Below are 17774 nucleotides of genomic sequence, written 5' to 3'. Positions count from 1 at the left end.
GCTTAGAAATGATAGAGGGATTATCCAAGGTATTAAAACCCGGGAAAACTGTAGCGACCCGACCTCAGATGGTCAAGTCTCTGTGCTTAAGTGTCATCCCTGGATCGGTAATGCTGACACACACAGTACTCAAAGGATTTATAACAGAGTAGCAATCACACACTTATTACATCGAATGTCTCAAGAGAGAGAACTTATTACAATAATATGGCTTAAGGCCATCTAATATGATAACAGCGGAAGGCTTGGAAGATAAAGTGAGTCCATCAACTCCAATGGCATAGCTGAGCTGCACGGCAACGACCTAATGAACCTTACTCCTCGTCTGAAAACTCTGCAACATAATACGTTGCAGCCCGAAAACGGGTCAGCACATGGAATATGCTGGTAATATAACACAGTAGAGCAAGAACAGAATAATGCTATCAGTATATGCATATTTGGCTGGTGGAAAGCTCTATGGTTATAGTTTTTTCGAAAAGCCAATTATTTCCTACAACAAAGGAATAGATTTTAATTTAACTATCATGGTGGTTGAACAACATTGAGAAGGTTCCTCCAACTCAATCCCAATTAAAGTGATTAACAACCCAACAGTATTAATTAAACATGATGAGATACATGTGATAACCCAAGTACTAGAGACTCAAGATTGTCCATAACCGGGGACACGTCTAACCATGATTAGATTGTACACTCTGCAAAGGTTTGCACACTTTTCCCCACAAGACTCGATCGCCTCCGTTGAATTTCTCGCACTACATGGTGTTTAAGAAATGGATGACCGAGACATAGTCTTTCAGAAACATTAACTCTTTACTCTGGACAGACCATACCAAACCTACATCCCACTACCTGCTGATCTACCTCTTCAAGAGCTTCACGTAACTTACTCAACTATGCTAGAGCCCATAATAGCTTGTGGCTGCACACGGAAGTTTCTAGCATCAATCATCTCAGTTCCATTTGAGCCTGGGTGGCGAACCATTGGAAAATCACACGGAACCCCGGGATTTCCAAAAATACAGGCAACGCTGGGTTCCCCAGGTGCCTCAATCCACCCAGATGTTAATTTAAGTTGCCACCTTAAGTTGAACCATCAATTAACAACTCACATCTGCCATGGATTTCACTCAAACCCAACCCACGTCTACGAGCATAGCAATATAATATAAGCAGACGTAGAAGTAACTCCCAAGGGTTTGGATATAACAGGACAATAGGTTCTACCTCAATAACTACTTCCCATCCCACATGTTAATGACATCCTAATCATGCAATGTTTGAGGATTGTAACTAATGCATAAAAACTGGGTATGAAAAGAGTATGATCAATGTGTTACTTGCCTTGCTGACGATCCGCGAATCCTAGAGACTCGTAGTAACACGCTTCGCACTCCGGAAATTCTATCGCAAGCAAACAATAGCATACATAAGTAACAAGCAACAATGCACAAGCAAAACTCAAATAAGAGAGGTTGACCAGAAAGTTCAACTTAAGAACTCCGGTTCGCAAAAAGAATCAAATCAAACGGAGCAATGAAACTTAAACGACGAGAGAAAGAAGCTTTGTTTACTAATCTGAACCTAGGTCAAATTTTACAGTGGCAAAAACTTATTTGAGTTGGTTAAACATAAAGAGGGTTTCGAGACAAAACTCTAGGCGCTTGAATTGCCTGATTCCGACAAACGAGCGAAAAGATAAACAGAAACTAAGATCGGATCAGAAATCACGATCAGAAAAATCGCAGAATAAATCGATAAAAAGAAAATGGACGAACAGACTAACGAACGAGCGTTCGTTAGCTGTAACTAACGGGCGAAGAACCGTTCATTAAACGAATGTACGGACGAACGTACGCTAACTAGAAGAACCGAGAAAAACCGGCGAACCGAAAAAAAGGACCTAGGGTTTTCTAAAAAACGAACGGTTCAAAAAAAACCGGCGGCGGATCTGGCGGATACCTCCGGCGAGGGGGGGGGTCCAGCGAGGCGGATACGGGGCGGGGCTTGGCGGCGACGGCGGCTAGCACGGGCGGCGGCGAGGCGGCGTGTGCGGCGGCGGCGGCGGTGGTTTGGGCGGCGGGGGTGGCGGCATATAAGGAGGGGGGCGGCTTGCTTGGAGGAGGGGGCAAGTGGCGGCGAGGCGGAGTCCGGCTCAGACTCCGGGTCCGAGCGGCGGCGGAGCGGCGCGCGCGCGGGGAGGCGGCGGCGGCTGCGGGCTGGCCTGGCTCGGCTGGGCCTTAGGCCCAGTCGGGCGCGGGAACTTTTTTTTTAATAATTTCGCCCACAGAAATAAAATCCTAGAAAAATAAATAAAAATCTAAAAATGCCAAAACAAATTTTCACCGTCTAAACAAAATATTTGGAACAAGATGAACATTTTCTTGGCCCTAAAATGCAACTTTGAAAATGTGCAATTTTTCTAATGCAAATAAAATCCAAATAAAATCAAGTAAAATCAAATAAATGATTTTAACATTTTCCTCCAATATTTCAATTATTTTGGAGAAGTCATATTATCACCTCTCATTTATTTTGATAAGAAATATTTTTCGGAGAGAAAAATAATTAAAATCAAAATCCTCGTTTCATTATTTGATAAAAATCAAATATGAAAAACCGGGAAAATCCCCAACTCTCTCCGTGGGTCCTTGAGTTGCTTAGGATTTCGAGGATTTGCGGAACGGAAAATGCAATAAAATATGATATGCATGGATGACTATGTATAACATTCCAAATTGAAAATTTGGGATGTTACAAACCTACCCCCCTTAAGATGAATCTCGCCCTCAAGATTCGGGTTGGCTAGAAAATAGGTGTGGGTGGTCTTGGCGGAGATCATCCTCTCGTTCCCAGGTGGCTTCATCCTCGGTATGGTGGCTCCACTGAACTTTGCAAAACTTGATAACCTTACTGTGGGTGACTCTGCTGGCAAACTCAAGAATCTTAACTGGCTTCTCCTCGTAAGTCAAATCACTGTCCAACTGAATTGCCTCCAAGGGTACTGTATCTCTTAACGGTATATCGGCCATCTCAGCATGACACTTCTTCAGCTGTGAAACGTGAAACACATCATGAACTCCTGACAATCCCTCAGGTAATTCCAATTTGTAGGAAACTTCTCCCATCCGTTCCAAAACACGATAAGGTCCTACAAATCTCGGGGCGAATTTCCCCTTAACTCCAAAACGTTTCACTCCTCGCAAGGGAGATACTCGCAGATATACTCTGTCTCCAATTTCATAGGTTACCTCTTTGCGTTTTGAGTCCGCATAACTCTTCTGCCTGGACTGAGCAATCTTCAGTCTATCACGAATCAATTTAACCTTCTCCTCAGACTCCTTGATCAAGTCTGGTCCAAACAATTGTCGGTCTCCTACCTCATCCCACATCAAGGGTGTTCTGCACCTACGTCCATACAGGGCTTCAAACGGTGCCATCTTCAAACTGGCTTGGTAGCTATTGTTGTATGAGAACTCTGCGTACAGCAAATTGTCATCCCAACTAGATCCATAATCCAGCGCACAGGCTCTCAACATGTCCTCCAAAATTTGGTTGACTCTCTCGGTCTGTCCATCTGTCTGCGGGTGAAAAGCTGTACTGAACTCCAACCTAGTCCCCAAAGTCTGGTGTAACTGATGCCAGAACTTTGAAGTAAATTGTGTTCCTCTATCTGATACGATGGTCCTCGAAACTCCATGCAGACATACGATCTTGGACATATAAATCTTGGCCAACTTCGCACTTGTATAAGTGGTTTCCACTGGGATGAAGTGAGCCACTTTAGTTAAGCGATCGACTACTACCCATATGGAATCATATCCTGCTTTAGTCCTAGGCAATCCGGTGATAAAGTCCATGCCAAGTTTATCCCACTTCCATTCGGGTATCGGCATAGGCTGTAACAGTCCTGCTAGCTTCTGATGTTCTGCCTTCACTCTCTGACATACATCACATACGGCTACATACTCGGCAATATCCTTCTTCATGCCGGCCCACCAGAAACGTTCCTTCAAATCCAGATACATATTGGTGTTTTCCGGGGTGTATCAAGTATGGTGAGTCATGAGCCTCTTGAAGTATTAACTTCCTGATCTCCTGGTTATTGGGCACATAAACTCGGTCCTCAAACCATAGGGTATCGTGCTCATCCTCACAAAAACCTTTGGCCTTTCCTTTGCCCATCTTCTCCTTTATCTCGGCAATCTCCTTGTCATCCTTCTGAGCCTCCCGAATCTTGTCCAACAATGTCGACTAGACCTCCATTGTCGCAACGAATCCTCTAGGAACAATCTCTAATCGAAGTTCCATGATATCCTCTGCTAACTCCTTCGGCAGTCCCTTACTTTTAAGGATATTAGCATAACTCTTCCTGCTTAAGGAGTCAGCTACGACATTGGCCTTTCCTGGATGATAGTGTAGCTTCATGTCATAATCCTTTATAAGCTCCAACCATCTCCTCTGTCTAAGGTTCATTTCCTTCTGGGTGAAAATGTACTTCAAACTCTTATGGTCCGTGTATACATCACATCGGTTTCCAATAAGGTAATGTCTCCAGGTCTTCAATGCATGCACTACGGCTGCTAGCTCCAAATCATGCGTGGCATAATTCAACTCGTGAGGTTTTAGTTGTCGTGAGGCATACGAAACAACTCTTCCGTCCTGCATAAGCACACATCCAAGTCCTAAGCGAGAGGCGTCGCAATACACTTGGAACTCCTTATGTATATCCGACAGTGTTAGCACTGGCGCTGTAGTCAACCGTTTCTTCAACTCCTGGAAACTTGCCTCGCAATCTTCTGTCCATTTAAACTTAGTATTCTTCTTTAACAGTTTAGTCATTGGCTTCACAATCTTGGAAAAGTTCTCAATGAATCTCCGGTAGTATCCTGCGAGTCCAAGAAAAATGCGGATCTCGCCAACTGAGGTGGGTGCCAACCATTCAGTGACTGACTGAACTTTGCCGGGGTCTATGGCTATAACTTCTCCTGATATAACATGTCCAAGGAACCCGACTTCCTTCAACCAAAACTCGCATTTGCTAAACTTAGCATACAACTGGTGTTCCCTGAGTTTCTCGAGAACTAAGCGCAAATGCTCCTTGTGCTCCTCCTCGTTCTTCGAGTATACCATACTATCATCAATAAACACCACAACAAACTTGTCCAAATACTCCATGAACACCTTGTTCATCATGCTCATGAAATAGGCAGGGGCGTTAGTCAGTCCAAATGACATGACCATGTACTCGTATAGTCCATACTGCGTCGTGAACGCTGTCTTTGGTATATCCTTCTCTTGTATCTTCAACTGATAGTATCCCGATCTCAAATCGATCTTCGAAAACACCTTAGCTCCTTGCAACTGGTCAAAAAGATCATTGATCATCGGCAGTGGGTAGTTGTTCTTAATCGTCACTTCATTCAAGGCTCGATAATCAACAACCATCCTTAGGGATTTATCCTTCTTCTCAACCAAAAGCACAGGGGCTCCCCAAGGTGATGAACTTCTTCGGATGTATCCTTTCTCCAATAACTCCTTGATCTGTTTCTTAATTTCCTCCAGATCATTCGCGGGCATCCGATAGGGTCTCTTGGATATTGGTCCTGTTCCTAGCAACAGCTCTATCAAAAACTCAATGTCTCTATCTGGTGGCATGCCTGGTAACTCCTCTGGAAAAACATCCGGATAATCCTTCACTACAGGCACTTCCTCCTGAACAACTCCCGTAAGGGTATTCACTTGGCTCCTTCTAGGCACATGCCTAGACACATACTTAATCCTTTTTCCCTCCGGGGTGGTAAGATAAATCGACTTACTAGCACAGTCAATACTTCCTCCAAACTTTGACATCCAGTCCATACCTAATATCACATCCAATCCTTGTGACTCCAAGATAATTAGGTCGGACGGAAACACATGTGTGCCAATGGTTAAGGGTATCTGGTCGCACCATCGGCTAGCCATGTATTCTGCTCCGGGTGAGCTCACTAACAGAGGGGTCCTAAGGGTTTGGGTTGGTAGTTTAAACTTATCCACAAATCCCCTTGATATGTATGAATGCGATGCACCAGTGTCGAAAAGAACAAGAGCGGTAAATGACTTAACCAAAAACTTACCTATTACCGCGTCCAGCTGCTCTTCAACCTCCTCCACGTTAACGTGGTTCACTTGTCCTTTGTTGAATGGATTGGGCTTCTTCCCGGTGCTCCCATTTCCGTTTCCATTCTTTCCTTCAGGGCACTCCGTGGCATAGTGTCCCGTCTTCCCGCACTTGAAACAAGTAACATGGCTTAAGTCCCTTTTGGCGGGTGTGGCTGGATTGGGGCGGTTCTGATTTTTGTTGGTTCCGTTCCCATTCCCATTCTTAGAACCATTGTGGTTATGCGATCCTCCCCCAGTGTGGTTGTGAGCTCCATGGTTATGAACAAGTCCTCCCGAATTCGGGGTTAGGCGAGGCTTCTGCTGAGCTCCTGAGTTATACTTCCCTTGTCCATACTTTCTCTTGCGGCTCTCAATCTGCTGCTGCTTCCCTTCAATCATAAGATCCTTATCTACCAACTCCTGGTAGTTGTTGAAGGTTGCTACCATCAACTGCATGCTCATCTCATCATTCAGCCCTTCCATAAACTTCTCCTGATTCGCGACATCTGTGGCCACATCATCAGGGGCATAGCGCGATAACTTGCTAAAATCATCCACGTACTGAGCCACAGTACGGTTCCCCTGGCGTAGGTTACGGAACTCCCTCTTCTTCATCTACATAGCTCCAGTTGAGACATGGGCCGTGCGGAAAGCTTGCTGAAACTGGTCCCAAGTGACGTTGGCTATGGGGAAAGTGGCTGTGTAATTCTCCCACCATGAGGCTGCTGGTCCATCCAATTGATGTGCGGCAAAGTGCACCCTCTCAGCATCTGTGCAACCTACGGTGGTTAACTCCCTTCCAATACGGCGTAGTCAATCATCAGAAACTATTGGCTCGGTGCTACTGGAAAACACCGGCGGCTGTAACCTTAGAAAACGGGCTAGGTTGTCCACTGGCGGTGGGTTGTTGTTGTTGTTGCCCTGGTTCAGAACTAACAATTGCATCAAGGCATTTTGCTGCTGGATCAACTGGGTGAGCTCCGGTGGGAAAGCAAAACCGGTGTCACGTCTCGGAGGCATCTGATGGGTTTAGAGGGAAGAGATTAGAATAGAATGAGGTCTAATGAGAAAGCATTACCCATATGCACATGAGACAAACACAAACATTTCACTCAATCAATCAAGCAAGGGCATACAACGGTATAAACTATCGCAAAAGTGCTCAACTACTACTAAATACATGGGAGATACTACTAATATATGGTGGTCATCTAGAAATTTTGATCGGTGGAAGACTCCATGATGTCTGCTCCAGCTTCGTCTTCAAAGTCATCATCACTAGGATCAGAATCGGTGTCGTCGATGATGATGTAGTTGTCCGGGCAAGTGGAATCGTCGTCTTCTTCTCCCGGTGCTGGTCCTCCCATGAATACTCCAATCTTCTTAACCAGGTCATCATTCTTCTCAAGTAGTGTCTTGATTTCCTCATATCCATCGCGTGTAAACTTGAGTTCTTCCTCCGGCTCGATGATTCTAGTCTTTGCCTTCTTCAAGTGCATCATGTCCGCGCACATCTGGTTCTCCTGACGTCGAATGTGCTAGTTTAACTCCTGGATGAAAGCTGCAATGGATCTATCCTTCCTGGTGCTGATTACTTCCCGTTGCGCGTCTCGGCGCCCACATATTTGGTAGATAGTGTCCTTAAGCTCCCTGTTGTAGACTTCTCCAATGCGTCCCAGGGTAATGTGGGCTGCCATGCTCTTGCCTAGGCTCCAGGTGGGTGCTTCAAAAGAAAATTCTATGGGTTTAGAAGTTGGCGAGAACGTCCTTCCTAGAACTTGTACTTGAACCATCCAGCGCTCCTCTTCAGGTAAAGTGGCGTTGTACGTCCCGGTGAAGCTTGGTATTCCAATGTTCAAGTATCTAGTAACTTCCTTCAAGTGGCGTCCAAAAGGTGTGTCTTCATCCGGTTGTGCAAACTTGTTCTTCATCTCCGTCATCCTAAAGAGTAGAAAATGGAGAGGAGTCAGAAATGAGTAGAGAAGTGTGACCTAGGGTTTATCTTAGTGGTCGTGTCCTACACTTAGCGTATGCTCTGATACCATCTTGTAGCGACCTAACCTCAGATGGTCAAGTCTCCATGCTTCAGTGTCATCCCTGGATCGGTAATGCTGACACACACAGTACTCGAAGGATTTATAACAGAGTAGCAATCACACACTTATTACATCGAATGTCTCAAGAGAGAGAACTTATTACAATAATATGGCTTAAGGCCATCTAATACGATAACAGCGGAAGGCTTGGAAGATAAAGTGAGTCCATCAACTCCAATGACATAGCTGAGCTGCACAGCAACGACCTAACGAACCTTACTCCTCATCTGAAAAGTCTGCAACATAATACGTTGCAGCCCGAAAACGGGTCAGCACATGGAATATGCTGGCAATATAACACAGTAGAGCAAGAACCGAATAATGCTATCACTATATGCATATTTGGCTGGTGGAAAGCTCTATGGTTATAGTTTTTGTGAAAAGCCAATTTTTCCCTACAACAAAGGAATAGATTTTAATTTAACTATCATGGTGGTTGAACAACATTGAGAAGGTTCCTCCAGCTCAATCCCAATTAAAGTGATTAACAACCCAACAATATTAATTAAACATGATGAGATACATGTGATAACCCAAGTACTAGAGACTCAAGATTGTCCATAACCGGGGACACGACTAACCATGATTAGATTGTACACTCTGCATAGGTTTGCACACTTTTCCCCACAAGACTCGATCGCCTCCGTTGAATTTCTCGCACTACATGGTGTTTGAGAAACGGATGACCGAGACACAGTCTTTCAGAAACATTAACTCTTTACTCCGGACAGACCATACCAAACCTACATCCCACTACCTGCTGATCTGCCTCTTCAAGAGCTTCACGTAACTTACTCAACTATGCTAGAGCCCATAATAGCTTGTGGCTGCACACGGAAGTTTCTAGCATGAATCATCTCAGTTCCCTTTGAGCCTGGGTGGCGGTCCATAGGAAAATCACACGGAACCCCGGGATTTCCAAAAATACAGGCAACGCTGGGTTCCCCAGGTGCCTCAATCCACCCAGATGTTAATTTAAGTTGCCACCTTAAGTTGAACCATTAATTAACAACTCACATCTGCCATGGATTTCACTCAAACCCAACCCACGTCTACGAGCATAGCAATATAATATAAGCAGACATAGAAGTAACTCCCAAGGGTTTGGATATAACAGGACAATAGGTTCTACCTCAATAACTACTTCCCATCCCACATATTAATGACATCCTAATCATGCAATGTTTGAGAATTGGAACTAATGCATAAAAACTGGGTATGAAAAGAGTATGATCAATGTGTTACTTGCCTTGTAGACGATCCACGAATCCTAGAGACTTGTAGTAATACGCTTCGCACTCCGGAAATTCTATCGCAAGCAAACAATAGCATACATAAGTAACAAGCAACAATGCACAAGAAAAACTCAAATAAGAGAGGTTGACCAGAAAGTTCAACTTAAGAACTCCGGTTCGCAAAAAGAATCAAATCAAACGGAGCAACGAAACTTAAACGGCGAGAGAAAGAAGCTTCGTTTACTAATCTGAACCTAGGTCAAATTTTACAGTAGCAAAAACTTTTTTGAGTTGGTTAAACAGAAAGAGGGTTTCGAGACGAAACTCTAGGCGCTTGAATCTCCTGATTCCGATAAACGAGCGAAAAGATAAACAAAAACTAAGCTCGGATCAGAAATCACGATTAGAAAAATCATGGAATAAATTCGATAAAAAGAAAACGGACGAACAGACTAACGAACGAGCGTTCGTTAGCTGTAACTAACAGGCGAAGAACCATTCGTTAAACGAACGTACGGACGAACGTCCGCTAACTAGAAGAACCGAGAAAAACCGGCGAACCGAAAAAAATGGATCTAGGGTTTTCTAAAAAACCAAACGGTTCAAAAAAACGGCGGCGGATCCGGCGGATACCTTCGGTGAGGGGGGGGGGTCCGGCGAGGCGGATGCGGGGCGGGGCGGGGCGGCGACGGCGGGGCTTGGCGGCGGCGGCGGCTGGCGTGGGCGGTGGTGGTGGTTTGGGCGGCGGGGCTGGCGGCTTAAAAGGAGGGGGGCGGCTTGCTTGGAGGAGGGGGCAAGCGGCGGCGAGGCAGAGTCCGGCTCGGACTCCGGGTCCGAGCGGCGGCGGGGAGGCGGCGGCGGCTGCGGGCCAGCCTGGCTCGGCTGGGCCTTAGGCCCAGTCGGGCGCGGGAATTTTTTTTTAAATAATTTCGCCGACAGAAATAAAATCCTAGAAAAATAAATAAATATCTAAAAATGCCAAAACAAATTTTCACTGTCTAAATAAAATATTTAGAACGAGATGAAAATTTTCTTGGCCCTAAAATGCAACTTTGAAAACGTGCAATTTTTCTAATGCAAATAAAATCCAAATAAAATCAAGTAAAATCAAATAAATGATTTTAACATTTTTCCTCCAACATTTCGATTATTTTGGATAAGTCACATTATCTCCTCTCATTTATTTTGATAAGAAATATTTTTCAGGGAGAAAAATAATTAAAATCAAAATCCTCGTTTCATTATTTGATAAAAATCAAATATGAAAAACCGGGAAAATCCCCAACTCTCTCCGTGGGTCCTTGAGTTGCTTAGGATTTCGAGGATTTGCGGAACGGAAAATGCAATAAAATATGATATGCATGGATGACTATGTATAACATTCCAAATTGAAAATTTGGGATGTTACAAAAACCTTAGCCCCTTTTGGTTCGGCAATAGAAATAGAAAGGCAAGTTTTAAGAAAACAAGAGGACAACGAGAGAAGGCAAAGGAAAAAGGGCGAATAAAATGGCAAAGGTGAAGTGGGGGAGAGGAAAACGAGAGGCAAATGGCAAATAATGTAATGCGAGGGAGAAGAGTTTGTGATGGGTACTTGGTATGTATTGACTTGAGCGTAGATCTCCCTGGCAACGGCGCCCGAAATCCTTCTTGCTACCTCTTGAGCATGCATTGGTTTTCCCTTAAAGAGGAAAGGGTGATGCAGCAAAGTAGCGTAAGTATTTCCCTCAGTTTTTGAGAACCAAGGTATCAATCCAGTAGGAGATTACACGCAAGTCGCCTAGTACCTGCACAAACAATGAAGAACCTTGCAACCAACACGATAAAGGGGTTGTCAATCCCTTCATGGTCACTTGCAAAAGTGAGATCTGATAAAGATAATAAGGTAAATATTTTTGGTATTTTTGTTGTATAGATTGAAAAGTAAAGAACGCAAAATAAAATAAATAGTAAACTAGAATTGTAGATCAGAAACTTATATGATATAAAATAGACCTAGGGGCCATAGGTTTCACTAGTGGCTTCTCTCGTGATAGCATGTATTACGGTGGGTGACAAATTACTGCTGAGCAATTGATAAAAACGCATAGTTATGAGAATATCTAGGCATGATCATGAATATAGGCATCACGTTCGTGTCAAGTAGATCGAGACGATTCTGCATCTACTAGTATAATCCACACATTGACCGCTATCCAGCATGCATGTAGAGTATTAAGTTCATAAAGATAGAGTAATGCATTAGGCAAGATGACATGGTGTAGAGGGATAAACTCAAGCAATAAGATACAAACCCCATCTTTTTATCCTCGATGGCAACAATACAATACGTGCCTTGCTGCCCCTACTGTCACTGCGAAAGGACACCGCAGGATTGAACCCAAAGCTAAGCACTCCTCCCATTGCAAGAAAGATCAATCTAGTAGGCCAAACTAAACCGATAATTCGAAGAAACTTGCAAAGATATCAAATCATGCATATAAGAATTCAGAGAAGAACCAAATATTATTCATAGATAAACTTGATCATAAATCCACAATTCAGGATCTCGGAAAACACACCGCAAAAGAATATTACATCAAATAGATCTCCAAGAACATCGAGGAGAACTTTGTATTGAGAACCAAAGAGGGACAAGAAACCATCTAGCTAATAACTATGGACCCGAAGGTCTATGGTAAACTACTCACACATCATCGGAGAGGCTATGGTGTTGATGTAGAAGCCCTCCGTGATTGAATCCCCCTCCGGCAGATCACCGGAAAAGGCCCTAGATGGGATCTCACGGGTATAGAAGGTTTCGGCGGTGGAAAAGTGGTTTCGTGGCTCTCCTGGATGTTTTTAGGGTATAAGAGTATATATAGGCAAAAGAAGTACGCCGGTGGAGCTACGAGGGGCCCACGAGGGTGGGGGCGCGCCTACCCACCTGGGCGCGCCCTCCTACCTCGTGGCCGCCTCGTTGCGTCTCTGACTTCCACTCCAAGTCTCCTAGATTGCGTTTGTTCCAAGAAAGATCCTCGCGAAGGTTTTGTTCCGTTTGGATTCCGTTTGATATTCCTTTTCTGTGAAACACTGAGATAGGCAAAAAAAATAGAAACTGGCACTGGGCCTTCGGTTAATAGATTAGTCCCAAAAATAATATAAAAGAGCATATTAAATCCCATTAAACATCCAAAACAGATAATATAATAGCATGGAACAATAAAAAATTATAGATACATTGGATGCGTATCAGATAACAACATTTAAAATGGTTAAAATTGCTTGCATCAAATTGCCTTATGCACATGAGGATTTACCGAAATTGTTGTTTATTGTTCCGACCTCATTTAACTTGCCTAAATAGTTAGTTTATTATGCTTCACCTCTTGCCATGTTAACCTACATTTAATATTGTTGAGTAGATTAAACGGGAGAGAGCTAAATAATTGAATGTGGTGTTTTGTCAATATGCACTTCGTTGCATATTGAGCTGCACTTAACTTGTAGTTTTGTTTGTGCACTTTGCCATGCCATGCATATTTAAACCGGACATGCATCATCCTTGGTTGTCCATCATGCCATGTTTATGCTTGTGTGTTTACCATGTTGCTTGCTTCTTTCCAGTTTGCTTCTCTCATTAGCTTCGGTTTCGATCCGGAGTTGTGAGGATTCGTTCGACTACGTCCGTTTGTCTTCTTCATTGGACTCGTTCTTCTTTCTTGAGGGGTCTCAGGCAAGATGACCATTACCCCCGATATCACTTCTATCTTTGCTTGCTAGTTGTTCGCTCCATCGCTATGTTGTGCCACCTACCACTTGTTTATCATGCCTCCCTTATTGCCATGTCAAGCCTCTAACCCACCTTCCTAGCAAACCGTTGTTTGGCTAAGTTACTGCTTTTGCTCAGCCCCTCTTATAGTGTTGCTAGTTGCAGGTGCCTTGCAGGTTGTTCCATGTTTGGAACATGGTTATGTTGGGATATCACAATATCTCTTATTTTAATTAATGCATCTATATACTTGGCAAAGGGTGGAAGGCTTGGCCTTTTGCTCGGTGTTTTGTTCCACTCTTGCCGCCCTAGTTTCCGTCATACCGGTGTTATGTTCCTCGATTTTGCGTTCCTTACGCGGTTGGGGTTATGGGACCCCCTTGACAGTTTGCTTTGAATAAAACTCCTCCAGCAAGGCCCAACCTTGGTTTTAAAATTTGCCTAATAACAACCTAAACTTTTCCCTAGGGAGTTATAAACCCGAGGGTCATCTTTATTTAACCCCCCAGGGCCAGTGTTCCTTTGAGTGCTGGTCCAACCTGGGCGATGTTCGGCGCCCCCTGGGCAACCAGGGTCTCAGCTAACCCGATGTCTTACCCATCCGGTGTGCCCTGAGAACGAGATACGTGCGACTCCTATCGGGATTTGTCGGCACATCAGGCGGTCTTGCTGGTCTTGTTTTACCATTGTCAAAATGTCTTGTAACCGGGATTCCGAGACTGATCGGGTCTTTCCGGGAGAAGGAATATCCTTAGTTGATCATGAGAGCTTGTGATGGGCTAAGTTCGGACACCCCTGCAGGGTATAAATCGAGAGTCGTGACCGTGGTTATGTGGTAGATGGGAATTTGTTAATATCCGGTTATAGAGAACTTGACACTTGACTTAATTAAAATGCATCAACCGCGTGTGTAGACGTGATGGTCTCTTTTCGGCGGAGTCCGGGAAGTGAACACGGTTTGGGTTATGTTTGAACGTAAGTAGTTCAGGATCACTTCTTGATCACTTCTAGCTTCACGACCGTTGCGTAGTTTCTCATCTTACTCTCGTACCCGTATGTTAGCCACCATATTTGCTTAGCGCTTGCTCAACTCCACCTCATTACCTTATCCTACCCATAAGCGTAAATAGTCTTGATCTCGCGGGTTTTGAGATTGCTGAGTCCTCGTGACTCACATATTACTACAACAACAGTTGCAGGTGCCGACGATACCAGTGCAGGTGATGCTACCGAACTCAAGTGGGAGTTCGACGAGGACCTTGGCCATTACTACGTGTCTTTTCCTGATGATCAGTAGTGGTGCCCGGTTGGGACGATCGGGGATCTAGCAGTTGGGTTTATCTTATTTTCATTTGGATTTGTCCGTAGTCGGACTACACGTGTACTCTGATGATGTATGAATTATTTGAATATTGTGTGACATGACGATTGTAAGCCAATTCTATTTATCCCTTTCTTGTTCATTACATGGGATTGTGTGAAGATGACCCTTCTTGCGACAAAACCACAATGCGGTTATGCCTCTAAGTCGTGCCTCGACACGTGGGAGATATAGCCGCATCGTGGGCGTTACAACTCCTTCTCTAGAAAGGACCCATTCTTAGCAACGAATATCTTGCCTTCAGATCCGTGATAGAAAGTGTACCCAACAGTTTCCTTTGTGTATCTTATGAAGACGCATTTCTCTGATTTGGGTTCGAGCTTATCAGGTTGAAGCTTTTTCACATAAGCATCGCAACCCCAAACTTTAAGAAATGACAGCTTAGGTTTCTTGCCAAACCACAGTTCATATGGTGTCATCTCAACGGATTTAGATGGTGCCCTATTTAACGTGAATGCAACCGTCTCTAAAGCATAATCCCAAATCAATAGCAGTAAATCGGCAAGAGACATCATAGATCGCACCATATCTAATAAAGTACGGTTACGACGTTCGGACACACCATTACGCTGTGGTGTTCTAGGTGGCGTGAGTTGCGAAACTATTCCACATTATTTCAAATGAAGACCAAACTCATAACTCAAATATTCACCTCCACGGTTAGATCGTAGAAACTTTATTTTCTTGTTACGATGATTTTCCACTTCAATGTGAAATTCTTTGAACTTTTCAAATGTTTCAGACTTATGTTTCATTAAGTAGATATACCCATATCTTCTCAAATCATCTGTGAAGGTCAGAAAATAACGATACCCGCCGCGAGCCTCAACACTCATCGGACCGCATACATCAGTATGTATTATTTCCAATAAGTCTGTCGCTCGCTCCATTGTTCTGGAGAATGGAGTCTTAGTCATCTTGCCCATGAGGAATGGTTTGAAAGCATCAAGTGATTCATAATCAAGTGATTCCAAAAGCCCATCAGCATGGAGTTTCTTCATGCACTTTACACCAATATGACCTAAATGACAGTGCCACAAATAAGTTGCACTATCATTATTAACTTTGCATCTTTTGGCTTCAATATTATGAATATGTGTATCACTACGATCGAGATTCAACAAAAATAGACCACTCATCAAGGGTCATGACCATAAAAGATATTACTCATATAAATAGAACAACCATTATTCTCTGATTTAAATGAATAACTGTCTCGCATCAAACAAGATCCAGATATAATGTCCATGCTCAACGCTGGCACCAAATAAAAATTATTCAGGTCTAAAACTAATCCCGATGGTAGATTTCGAGGTAGCGTGCCAACGGCGATCACATCAACCTTGGAACCATTTCCGATGCGCATCGTCACCTCGTCCTTAGCCAATCTTTGTTTAATCCATAGCCCTTGTTTCGAGTTAGCAACAGAACCAGTATCAAATACCCAGGCGCTACTACGAGCATTAGTAAGGTACACATCAATAACATGTATATCAAATATACCTTTCACTTTGCCATCCTTCTTATCCGCCAAATACTTGGGGCAATTCCGCTTCCAGTGACCAGTCCCTTTGCAGTAGAAGCACTCAGTTTCAGGCTTAGGTCCAGACTTGGGCTTCTTCCCGGGAGCAGCAACTTGCTTGCTATTCTTCTTGAAGTTCCCCTTCTTCCCTTTGCCCTTTTTCTTAAAACTAGTGGTCTTGTTAACCATCAACACTTGATGCTCCTTCTTGATTTCTACCTCCGCAGCCTTTGGCATCGCGAAGAGCTCGGGAATAGTCTTCTCCATCCCTTGCATATTATAGTTCATCACGAAGCCTTTATAGCTTGGTGGCAGTGATTGAAGAACTCTGTCGATGACACTATCATCAGGAAGATTAACTCCCAGCTGAGTCAAGTGGTTATGGTACCCAGACATTCTGAGTATGTGTTCACTGACAAAACTATTCTCCACCATCTTGCAGCTATAGAACTTGTTGGAGATTTCATATCTCTCAACTTGGGCATTTGCTTGAAATATTAACTTCAACTCATGGAACATCTCATATGCTCCATGACGTTCAAAACGTCTTTGAAGTTCCAATTCTAAGTCGTAAAGCATGGCACACTGAACTATCGAGTAGTCATCAGCTTTGCTCTGCCAGACGTTCATAACATCTGGAGTTGCTCCTACAGCGCGTCTTGCACCTAGCGGTGCTTCCAAGATGTAATTCTTCTGTGCAGCAATGAGGATAATCCTCAAGTTACGGACCCAATCCGTGTAGTTGCTACCATCATCTTTCAACTTAGCTTTCTCTAGGAACGCATTAAAATTCAAGGGAATAGTAGCACGGGCCATTGATCTACAACAACATAGATATACAAAAACTACCAGGACTAAGTTCATGATAAATTAAAGTTCAATTAATCATATTACTAAAGAACTCCCACTTAGATAGACATCCCTCTAGTCATCTAAATGATCACGTGATCCATATCAACTAAACCATGTCCGATCATCACGTGAGATGGAGTAGTTTTCAATGGTGAACATCTCTATGTTGATCATATCTACTATATGATTCACGTTCGACCTTTCGGTCTCAGTGTTCCGACGCCATATCTGCATATGCTAGGCTTGTCAAGTTTAACCCGAGTATTCTGCACGTGCAAAACTCGCTTGCACCCGTTGTATGTGAACATAGAGCTTATCACACCCGATCATCACCTGGTGTCTCGGCACAACGAACTGTAGCAACGGTGCATACTCAGGGAGAACACTTGTACCTTGAAATTTAGTGACAAGTCATCTTATAATGCTACCGCTGTACTAAGCAAAATAAGATGCATAAAAGATAAACATCACATGCAATCAAAATATGTGACATAATATGGTCATCATCATCTTGTGCCTTTGATCTCCATCTCCAAAGCATCGTCATGATCTCCATCATCACCGGCTTGACACCTTGATCTCCATCGTAGCATCGTTGTCATCCCGCCAACTATTGCTTCTACGACTATCGCTACCGCTCAGTGATAAAGTAAAGCAATTACATGGCGGTTGCATTTCATACAATAAAGCGACAACCATAAGGCTCCTGCCAGTTGCCGACAACTTTTACAAAACATGATCATCTCATACAACAATTTATACCTCATCATGTCTTGACCATACCACATCA

This window comes from Triticum urartu, chromosome 3 (assembly GCF_003073215.2).
Source record: "Triticum urartu cultivar G1812 chromosome 3, Tu2.1, whole genome shotgun sequence".
Classification (NCBI taxonomy): domain Eukaryota; kingdom Viridiplantae; phylum Streptophyta; class Magnoliopsida; order Poales; family Poaceae; genus Triticum; species Triticum urartu.
The sequence above is the reverse complement of the archived record's forward strand: the minus strand, read 5'-3'. Positions refer to the sequence as shown.